A 10,488-nucleotide genomic window follows, 5' to 3' on the forward strand; every position below is an offset into this window, starting at 1 on the left:
AGCCTATGGAGTAAGATCTTGTGGTTCTCACAATCAATCAAGCTAGGAAAAAAGAAGCCTAATGGTTCATTCTTACAATATCCCAATTTTTTGTGGAAACCTATCTTGGATAGGATCATTAAATTAAAAAGGCTATATTTTTTAAGTTCTTCATATCATTTGGAGTTGTGGTTTATTTTTCTTTCTTTGTGATTATATGATGGCTTCTTTTTTTGTATTTGATTATCTAAAATGCAATATTTAAATATATGTAATATTTGGGCACATTTGAAAAGAAGAATCAAACCAAAATTGCATAAAGTGGCTCTAATGTGAAATTCGTTATATGGTTCTAATAATGTATTGGTTTAATTCTATGTAAGTTTCACATTTTCCTTAGGTTTGAAATAAAACCATAAGATCATCTGCTAGCAATGAATGTGTAAAGATGAAGCAATTACTATTTGAATCAACATTTAGTGGGCCACACTTTAGTATACAAAATATATTTTATTTTCTACACAACACATGCAATTAGATTATTTCGGTTATTATATCTTGAAAGTAGAGCACATACGTTATTATTTTTGTCTATCGTAAATCAAAACAGCAGTCATTTTTCCAAATACGTTATTGTTTTTGTCTATCGTAAATCAAAATAGCAGTCATTTTTCCTATGGATGTTCAGCAGTTGTTTGCTTTCTTCTAATTGTTACCTATTTTTCCTACATGTTGTTCAATAGTATCTACGTCAAGTTATCATTCACTTTTTCATAATTGATTCAATATTTATCTGAGAATATTTATATGTAATCTTCTTTCTTCTATATTATTTAATCAATACAAAAAAATTGTCAATTAAAGATTTCACAAAATCTCTACCAACTCGTAACTCTCAAAATTTCAAAATTATAAATATTATTATAGCTTTTATTTCTCTCTAATTGAAAAGTTGTAGGATAAAGGATATATATTGGAAGTTTCATGAAACAAAGACAAGAAGATTATATCTCAATGTGAAATTCCAGATGATGTACCAATTAAAGTCATTTTTTCTTTATATTCCAACGAGACTCATTCTTTTAGAGTTATACAATTCAAATTTACAACATGGGCATGCATGGGCTCATTTTTTTAGCAAATGATTCCCTTGGCACGTAACATAGCAACTGACTACAAATTACATTTTTACGATTGTGTGGTCATATTTCCTTACACCTGATGTTTCTTTTCTTTATTTTTAGGTGTTTCCCTTTTCTTTTTGTCTCCATGGCAATGTACCCTTCACTCTATGACTCCTGCCTTATTGGTTGAATCTGGGGACCATGAAACTATAAGGTAGTGTTGGGTCAAGGAAATAGATATGCTTTACAAATGATCATTCATTGGTGTTTAGAGAGACAAAATGATGGACTATAAATGAGCAAGCCCTCATCCTAATTGTAACATAGTTTTAATAGAAGAAAACCTAGCCTCATGCCATGAGGATAAACCCCAACAAGGTGCTAAAAAGGATTATCTACTATTTGCATTCCAATAAAAACTGGTGAAGGCAAATATAGGGAAGGACATTAGTTGTAGACTCCATGTGATAAAAAAACAAAATGAGATTGAGGAAAAACCTAATGATGAGTGGTCTCTCAAAGCATTTATAAACTCTTTGGCTTCTAAGTTGTTTAATTCAGGTATCAAGTTCATGCCTTGTTATGGAGTTCCATCAAAGGAAAAACTATTCCATCAAAGGAAAAACTATCTATTGATAAGAAAATGAGGGCTCTTAAGAAAATGAGGGCTCTTCTCTGCCCATGATTTTTTATCGCAATTTTTTTCAAGATGATCTTGAGGAATTTGATTGCCACAGAGGCGTGGCGGCCAAAAATAACCAAGCATATTTCATACTATGTATTGCTGATGAATACTTCAATTTAGGGAGAGGAGGACGTTATAAGGAGAGCATGGATTATTGAGAGCTCCATGAGGACCGATGATGAAGTGATCGATATGTTCAACGGACTTTGCAAAGTACTCAGCTTGTAGGATATTGTCAAAGACCCATTTGTGAATGTAAAATTGGACTTGAATAACTAGTATACATAACCATATGGAACATGGTTGCGCAAATGTAATGGGATTTCTTACTTTGGAGATATCTTTAAATTGTACCATGAATGTTTGTCAGGATGAAAACAAAGGTGTCTCCTTATGTTGGACATGCATCTATTCTATTAAAAATTATAATGTTGGACATGCATCTATTCTATTAAAATTATAATGTTTTGTTATTAATAAACGTTAGCTGTGTTTGGATAGACATCTCCCCGTCTTTATGTTACATTGGTAGCTAATATATGTTAGTTGTATGTACAAAATTTGTCACTTCAATTATTCAACAATTAGATTTTTTCCAATTGTCTTGCATCACTATAGGATGTTTTGAGTCATTAATCCTAAAAGGCAAATCATCTATCTCAAATAATGAATGGCTTTCGCATAAAAATTATTAATAATTATATAGTCTTTGATCATTTTTCCTAGATTAATAATTTTTGAAATGTTATTCATGTATGTTTTTTATTTGTGTGTGCGGGAAAAGCGGGTCAATGAAACTTAAAATGTGAAAATGTGGTCTCAAAGAGGCTTGTTTACACACCCACAGAACTTCTTAGTGCAAGTTATGGAGTCATGAAGAATGACTCAACTTCCCAAGGTTGGTTCCATGGTTCTCTATCTCACAAGGTCCCTCAAGCCAATGCCTTTGCTCTCAGATCACTGAGCAAAGTGGCTTAGGGATGACAAATGCAAGAACGAGGATGCTTAAGATTGTTTTATGATGAAATGCATCCTATCTATGCATGATTCTACGAATGCAATAAACTAGATTATAAGATGACAAGATTAGTAGAAATGCTATCCTAACATGATATACTAGTTAATGATTTAAGCTAATGATAAAGGAAATATTATAAAATGCTATATTAGATTAATTCCTGTTGCAAAGAGAGACTAGATGTATTGATAAAATTGAGCATAAATGAGACACTAAAAGCTTGCATGGATCCTCAAAATGGAAGATTGAGAGCTCTATTTATAGTGAAAATAGGGCAATGGATGGTCAGGATTGAAAGAGTTAATCAAGGGTCAAATTTGAAAGTTGTCAATCCATGTTTACAATTTTCACCAATGAAATGGTGACAATTGTCAACATAAAATTGGTTGAGAGGAGAGGTAAGAAGCATTAAATGCTTGAGAAGACCTCATGGTTACCCCAGGAGGTAAGGGTTAAGGTTAGGTTAGGGTTATCCAATGGATAAAGCTTTTACCCAAAGGATAAATTCTTGTGCAAAGGTTAAAGGGATAACTATGGTCAAAGCAATAAATGTTTGATGAGACCCCTGGGTTAGATGTGGGTTAAGTTAGTCAAAAAATCTCTAACCATGCCACTAAGGGTTAGTTAACCATTAATGGTTTGAAGACTTTGGGGACAAATTTGTAAGAGTCCTTCCAAATTTGGGGGTAAGGCTTTAATGTCTTTTGAAGACTTTACTCCAAATTTGAGAAGTGACCTCCTCAAATTTAGGGAAAAGGGATAATGGATGGATTTAGGTTAATTGATTAGGATTAGATAGATTCTAGAAGAAATTAGGAATAGGGTTTAGGATGCAAGTGGGAGATGTAGGAAAATGCAAGTGGGTGAGGGAAAAATAGAATTAATTAAAACAAATTGTTTTATTTCAATTTGGTTGTAATTTGGGAATTTGAATAAATTAGATTTATTCAATTTGGGATGAACTATTAATTAAATGTAAATTTAATTATAAGTAGAGAGAAAAGGGTTTAATTAAATAAAATGATTTATTCAATTAAATGATGTAAAAGGTTCTAGTGAATTTAACTAAATAAATTGAAAAATTTACTTAATTAAATAGTGGAATGTGAGTAATTAAATTAAATTAAATTTAACTAAAATAGAGAAATGAACATAAAATATTCATTTAGGAATATGGTCATTTTTATACATCTACATTTTGCCCCTCTTTGAAGTGACGTGTGTGCACATGTTGATTCAAAGAAAATGATGAGTCGTCATGATTTAATTATGATCAATTTTTATGTCGAGATGTTTATGTCGTGCCCCAGATTTGATGAACGATGTTGATAATGCCCCCTCGGGAGATGAATCAAAAATTTTGAAAATTTTGAGTTGATAATTTTAATAAATTCAATGGCATTTTTAAATTTATGTCTATGTTGAATGCGATAAATTGATTCATCTCGCGATAATGATGTTTGGTGGGGTTGTATGAGACACCACGAGCAATTTACGCGCTCCTCCACATAACCCTAATTTTGATTTACCCTATAAAAGGGAAAAAGTGATTCCTTTTTGTCTCATTTGTGCTTGTTGACTTTGGAGAGAGTGACATTTGGAGAAAAGTCAACATGCTTGTTTTGTATTCTTCTCATCGATTCGAGCGCGTTCGGAGGTATCGGAGGCCTGCCGTGTATGGACCACCGATAAGTCAACCCTTTTGACCCCTTTTGGATTTTTATTTTGTCATTTTTTATCATGTTTGTGAATTTGTCACGCGGATTTTACGTTTTAGCACGTCGGGGTCAAAGCGTAGTGCATACGATAGATTTCGTAGCGCGTCGGGTTTAATGAATAGGGTAGCGTCCGAAAAGTTTAGGGTAGAGCATCACAATATTAGGATAGCGCGTAGGATTAGTTTAGAGCACTGGGGTCACAGGGTAGCGCCGAGGGTAAAACGGGTAGCGTATAGGAGATACTTAGCGCATAGGGTTTCTAGGGGGTCGCATGGGTAGGTCTAGATAGCGCGTAGGTGTGACCTAGCGCATAAGGTTAGATGTGTAGCGCAAGAGCAGGATAGAATAGCGCATATGATAGTTTAGCGCTTGGGGTAGGTTAGGTGGCGCATTGGGGAAAAGGGATAGTACGTAGATGTTGGCTAGCGCATATGGTGGATTGGGTAGCGCTTAGGGAGAACAGATTAGTGCATGATAAGCAGTTCAGCGCATAGACAAGCTTGTTTAGCGCATAGGGATAAAATTTTGGTATAGTGTGATTTTTGGATGAAGAAAATTGGTAGGTTGATGCCAGTTCTGCCGGGATAGGTGCAAATTGTTAGTCTGTGTGTTTGTTGTCATTGTCTTGATAAGTTGTCCAATATGAGTTCTAATATAACTTGATTTGATTTTCTATGTTTCAAGTTGATATGTGATTTGATGTGGATTCGATATGAATTGGTTTTTGAGATGGATGTTTTTGATATGAATTGTTTCAAGTTGATATAGATGTGTTGAACTTGAGTTGTTTTTCAAGTTGCAATAATTATAGAACTTGAGTTGTGTTACACGTTGATATGATTGTGGAACTTGAGTTGTGTTACAAGTTGATATGATTGTGAAACTTGAGTTGTGTTACAAGTTGATATGATTGTGGATATGAAAATGGATTGATATGATGTGGAACTTGATTAGATTTTCAAAGTTTCAAGTTTTGATATGAATTTGATTTGGATATCCATGTGTTGATGACGAAAATGATATTGGACTTGTTTTGCTTTTTGACAGGAGCGCCTTCGAGTGGTGCAGTCGTGAGAGCGATTTCTGAGACCGTGGTCATTGATACCATGATTGACACAGGCTGATAGAGATATTATTGAGAGGTGTGGCCTATCCTCCTTATTAGAGATGTATTGGTTTATCATAAACTGGGGTTTATTGACAACATTGGCTGAGAGGTGGCACAGTGATACAAACACCTTTCATTTGGCGACAGGTGAGATCACAGTGACGCCTGAGGATTACTACTGGATTCTATGAATTCATGTGGTAGGTGCACTGCTACCTTATGAGCAGACAGAGGAGGGTGGCACAGAGGCTCTTCGCTGGGTTTTTCAGGATGATGTGATTTGCAGGTATGAGATCCCGTGGCACGAGTTTATTGATTTGGATTACGCTCCTCTACCATCCGTGCTGGCAGGTTTCATAGGTGGGTTCTTATGTCCCGACCGTAGGTCGAAGGGACTAGTAGTGGGATGGGGGTTGGTCCTGGAGGACATGGTGACACAGGGTTGTCGATTTGCATGGGGGTTGGCTATGTTGGCCCACTTATACAGGGATTTGCATCAAGTGGTCTATTTGGGTTATAGTAGTTTATCAGCTGGAGTGACACTGCTACAGGTATGGGCGTGGGAGCATATTCTCGCAGCTAGGCCATTGGCAGATAGAGATAGGCCTATTAGGTGTGTGTATGCATACGGATATCGGGGGATAGTTGTCCAACATAAGCTGGGAAAACTATAGCATTGGAGGAGAGTGTTGGATGACATTGATACAGTCATCATGTGATCATATACAGGTTGTGAGGTATGGGTAGAGGACGGGATGGAGATGCCCCATGTGTTCATGTCCAGGTATTTGATAGGACGGACGCCCTTTGTTATAGAGAGGTTTTTGCATAGCTGGGTGCTGCAGTAGTATGGTCGACGACAGGGTATTCCACAGGGAGCATGTTTGTATACTCGACGGAGACAGGACATTCTGGATTGGGGACCTACGATTGATAGCGCAACGGCAGTGGAGGAGCTCTTTCATTTAGCCGGCCAGATTTGGGATTATGCCCCTGAGATAGTGGATGCAGGGATGATTGACGAGTTTGCAACACTCTTCACAGTGCATGCAGTGGCCCGTATATCCAATCCAGCGGAGATGGCTCCCGCCTTTGACGATGATGAGGACGATCAACGAGGAGAGGTTGGTAAGGAGATAGATGAGGGAGGTGCTGACGGTGGGGGTGATGATGGAGGAGGTGGTGATAGAGGAGGTGGCCGAGGTCGGCGAGGGGAGAGGAGGAGATTGGATCGAGGGAGATTGGATCAGGGGAGGAGAGGAGAGAGAGATGGAGATGGTGGTGTCAGAGGGGTGAGAGGGTAGGGTGGCAGGTGGCAGTGGATAGAGGGAGAGGAGGTTTGGCCATTAGAGTTGGGGGTGAGGAGAGGGTTGGGGAGGTGATAGCGATGGTGGGAGGGTATGATGACTTTAGACGACCGACCCAGAGGAGGAGGTCAGATGTTTTACCTCCACTAGCACCGAGGATAGGCAGAGGGATAGGGGGTACCCCTTCACAAGTACCCCTGCAGATGCGGATTCCGATGCGTGTGGAGGATGCGCAGATTAGATAGCTACAGTTGTCAGTGCAACTTTTGCAGACACAGTTGTTAGCGCATCAGCGTCAGATTATTCAATTGACTATAGAGCGCGATATGGAGATAGAGCGGTGGGGTCGAGCAGAGGAGCTCGCGGTGAGTTTGCAGAGAGCGGCAGTAGGTGGCTCGATGAGAGACACTTTGAGAGAGCTAGCTTTGAGAGCCAAGGAGGCGGAGTATTATAGGAGACATTATGAGGATGTGGTGCCTAGGGAGCGTCAAGTGCAGAGTTTTACACAGTCGAGATCTAGTCGATCTCAAGAGACTTGGTCGAGGACGGAGAGAAGAGGCGTGACAGGGCTTCCTAGATAGGATCCACCTGGAGATCCAAGTGTTGGGACATCTGCAGCGAGACCATCTCCCTCAGGAGATAGTCATACCTGAGAGACGTTGTCTCAATTGTATTTTGATCATTGTGTTGTATTTGGCACAGACATGACGTATTTTGTACATTTGATCATTTTTTGAGATATATATATATATGACGCCATTTTCTTTGATCCTCATGTGATGTGTTATGGATCATGATTTCTATATGCTTTTGCTTATTTTATGATGATGCAATTCTTAGATATATGTATGTGATATGATAGTTGATGAATAGGAGGTGATAATGTATGATGTTGTGAGATGTATCTTGAAAATGAGATGTATGAAATGATATGCTGTGAGATGTATCTTGAAAATGAGATGTATGATATGATATGTTGTGAGATGTATCTTGAAAATGAGATGTATGATATGATATGCAACTAATTGTAAAAGGATATGCAACTAATTGTAAAAGGATGTGCAACTAATTGTAAAATGATATGCAACTAATTGATTCGAGCATCCTTATTCTGCATTTGTCATCCTTGTATAGCCACATGTTGTTTGCTTTCTTTATATGTATCATCATTGAGCATTGATTTGTTTTGGGATATATTGAAAATTTATACAAGCATAATGGTATAATTGAACCATAATGACCTAAGAAAAATTTACATGATTTTTTATTTTGCAAGATAGCACAAGTGTCAAGGTATAATTGAACCAGGACGACCTGAGTGTGGATTGCGTATAAACAAACAAGATTAAACCATTTGTATGTGTGATGTGGAATCGTGTCTTTAGTGATATGCTATGAATCACGTCTTGAGACAAGTATCAACACAGTACAAATGATTGCCTCACAGATAGAAAACTAAGAAAATATTGGGGTCTCCTCGATGTTCTCTAGCTTTGAAGCATCGTTGAGAAAATTTAGAGGATCCAAAAAGAGTTCAAGTGCAAAATAGTCAAAACTTTATGCAAGATGCAATATTGGATACTTTAGAAAGTCATCCATCATATTTCGTGAATCCCGTTAAGTGATCAATGTGTGGTTTTGCGATTGTGTGAGTTTTGTCTGCTGGATATGATGTTCTGAGTTTGCGACAAGTTTGTGACATCTTGAACGCATTGCAAGTTTTGATTAATACTGCCTCTAATCAAGTGATCCTCTCAATGTGGATATGTACAGTGATTACCAAGCCATGGTGAGATGCGGATAAACTAGGATAGTGACTACGCTAAGTATGTCCTGGAGGGATATTGTGATAAAATGTCGGCCAGTGGCCAATAGCGTTTTACTGTGGATATAATGGTATGGATATAGATAGAGGAGCTGCCCTCTCACAATAGCGCCTGTTGCCAGGTTTTCACCAGTTGCTTTTATTGTACCTTTTTATTTGCTTTTTCTTGATTTTTTGATATTTTTGATTTTTTTCGTGCATTAGACTACTCAAGTGTAGTATTTCTTCAAATGGATGTTGTTAGCTGGGTTGTTGAGCACATCTCCTTCTGGAGTTGTTAGCTGATAGGTCCCTAATCCATACGCTGATATGATGACATAGGGACCTAACCAGTTAGGTTCAAAATTCCCTTTCTTTTCCCGATCTTGTTGATTTCTGGGATTTTCTTTGAGTACTAGGCCACCAATTTTAAAAATTCAGGGAATAACCTTGTGGTTGTAGCTCCTTCACATGCATTGCTGATATGCTTTGAGATGAGTGTAGACACGTTGGCATCTTTCATCTAAAAGTTCGAGCTCTTGCAGTCGGTTAACTCGATACTCGTCATCTGGGATTAAGCCTTTCAGAGAGACTCTGAGAGATGGAATTTCTACCTCCAGGGGTAAAATTGCCTCTGATCCATATACCAATGAATATGGTGTAGCTCCTGTAGGTGTGCGGATGCTAGTTCTGTATGCCCAAAGTGTTGGATTGAGTTGTACATGCCAATCTTTGCTTGCATCATTCACTGTTTTCTTTAGGATTTTCATTATTGTTTTGTTGGATGCTTCTGCTTGACCATTCCCCTGTGGGTAGTAAGGTGTAGAGAAATGATGTTGGATTTTGAATTTTTCACATAGTTCTAGTACATCTTGGTTTTTGAAAGGTCGTCCATTATTTGTGAGGATGGAACTTGGAACGCCATATCTGCAGATCAGATAATTAAGGATAAAAGAGGCAATTTGTTTCCCAGTCATTGTGGTCATGGGGACTGCTTCAATCCATTTGGTAAAGTATTATGTTGCAGTTATAATGAACTTGTGTCCATTTGAAGAGGAAGGATGAATTTTGTCGACTAAGTCTAGTCCCCGCTGGCAAAAGGGCCAGGATGTTGTGAATGGCTGCAGTTCCTGTGCTAGTGCATGGATAAGATTGCTATGGATTTGGCATTTAGGACACTTCTTTGCAAAGTGATAAGAGTCTTTTTCCATTGTTGGCTAGTAATATCCCATTCTTATAAGCTTTTTAGCAAGAGTAGTACCACTTGAATGTGTGCCATAGATACCTTCGTGAAGCTCATGTAAACCGGAGTTAGATTCGTTACAAACAAAGCAACGAAGAAGAGTACCATCTAGACCTTGACGGTACAAAGTATTGGTAGTAAGAGTATAATGGGCGGCTTGCCGGATAAAGTTGCATTTTTTGTTTCAGGATATGTCAATGGGTAGGATATTGTTCTTAAGATAATCGTATATCGGTCCATAAAATGGAGAGTCCAAACCGGTCAAGGCATAGATAACATGCAAATCAGAATGATCACAGGCTAGGGAGAACAGTTGCTCTACTGGAAGCTCGTAACGACTCTATTGCTCTGGAATTTGCAGTAGTGAAGCGATAGTAGCCATTGCATCAGTTGCTCCATTGTCCAACCTTGGTATTTGTTCGAAGGTGATGTGTACAAAATATTGCTTGAAATCATCCACCATTCGCTTGTATGGTAGCAGCTTGTCGTCCTTTGTCTGATA

Source organism: Cryptomeria japonica, chromosome 4, assembly GCF_030272615.1.
Source record: "Cryptomeria japonica chromosome 4, Sugi_1.0, whole genome shotgun sequence".
NCBI lineage: Eukaryota > Viridiplantae > Streptophyta > Pinopsida > Cupressales > Cupressaceae > Cryptomeria > Cryptomeria japonica.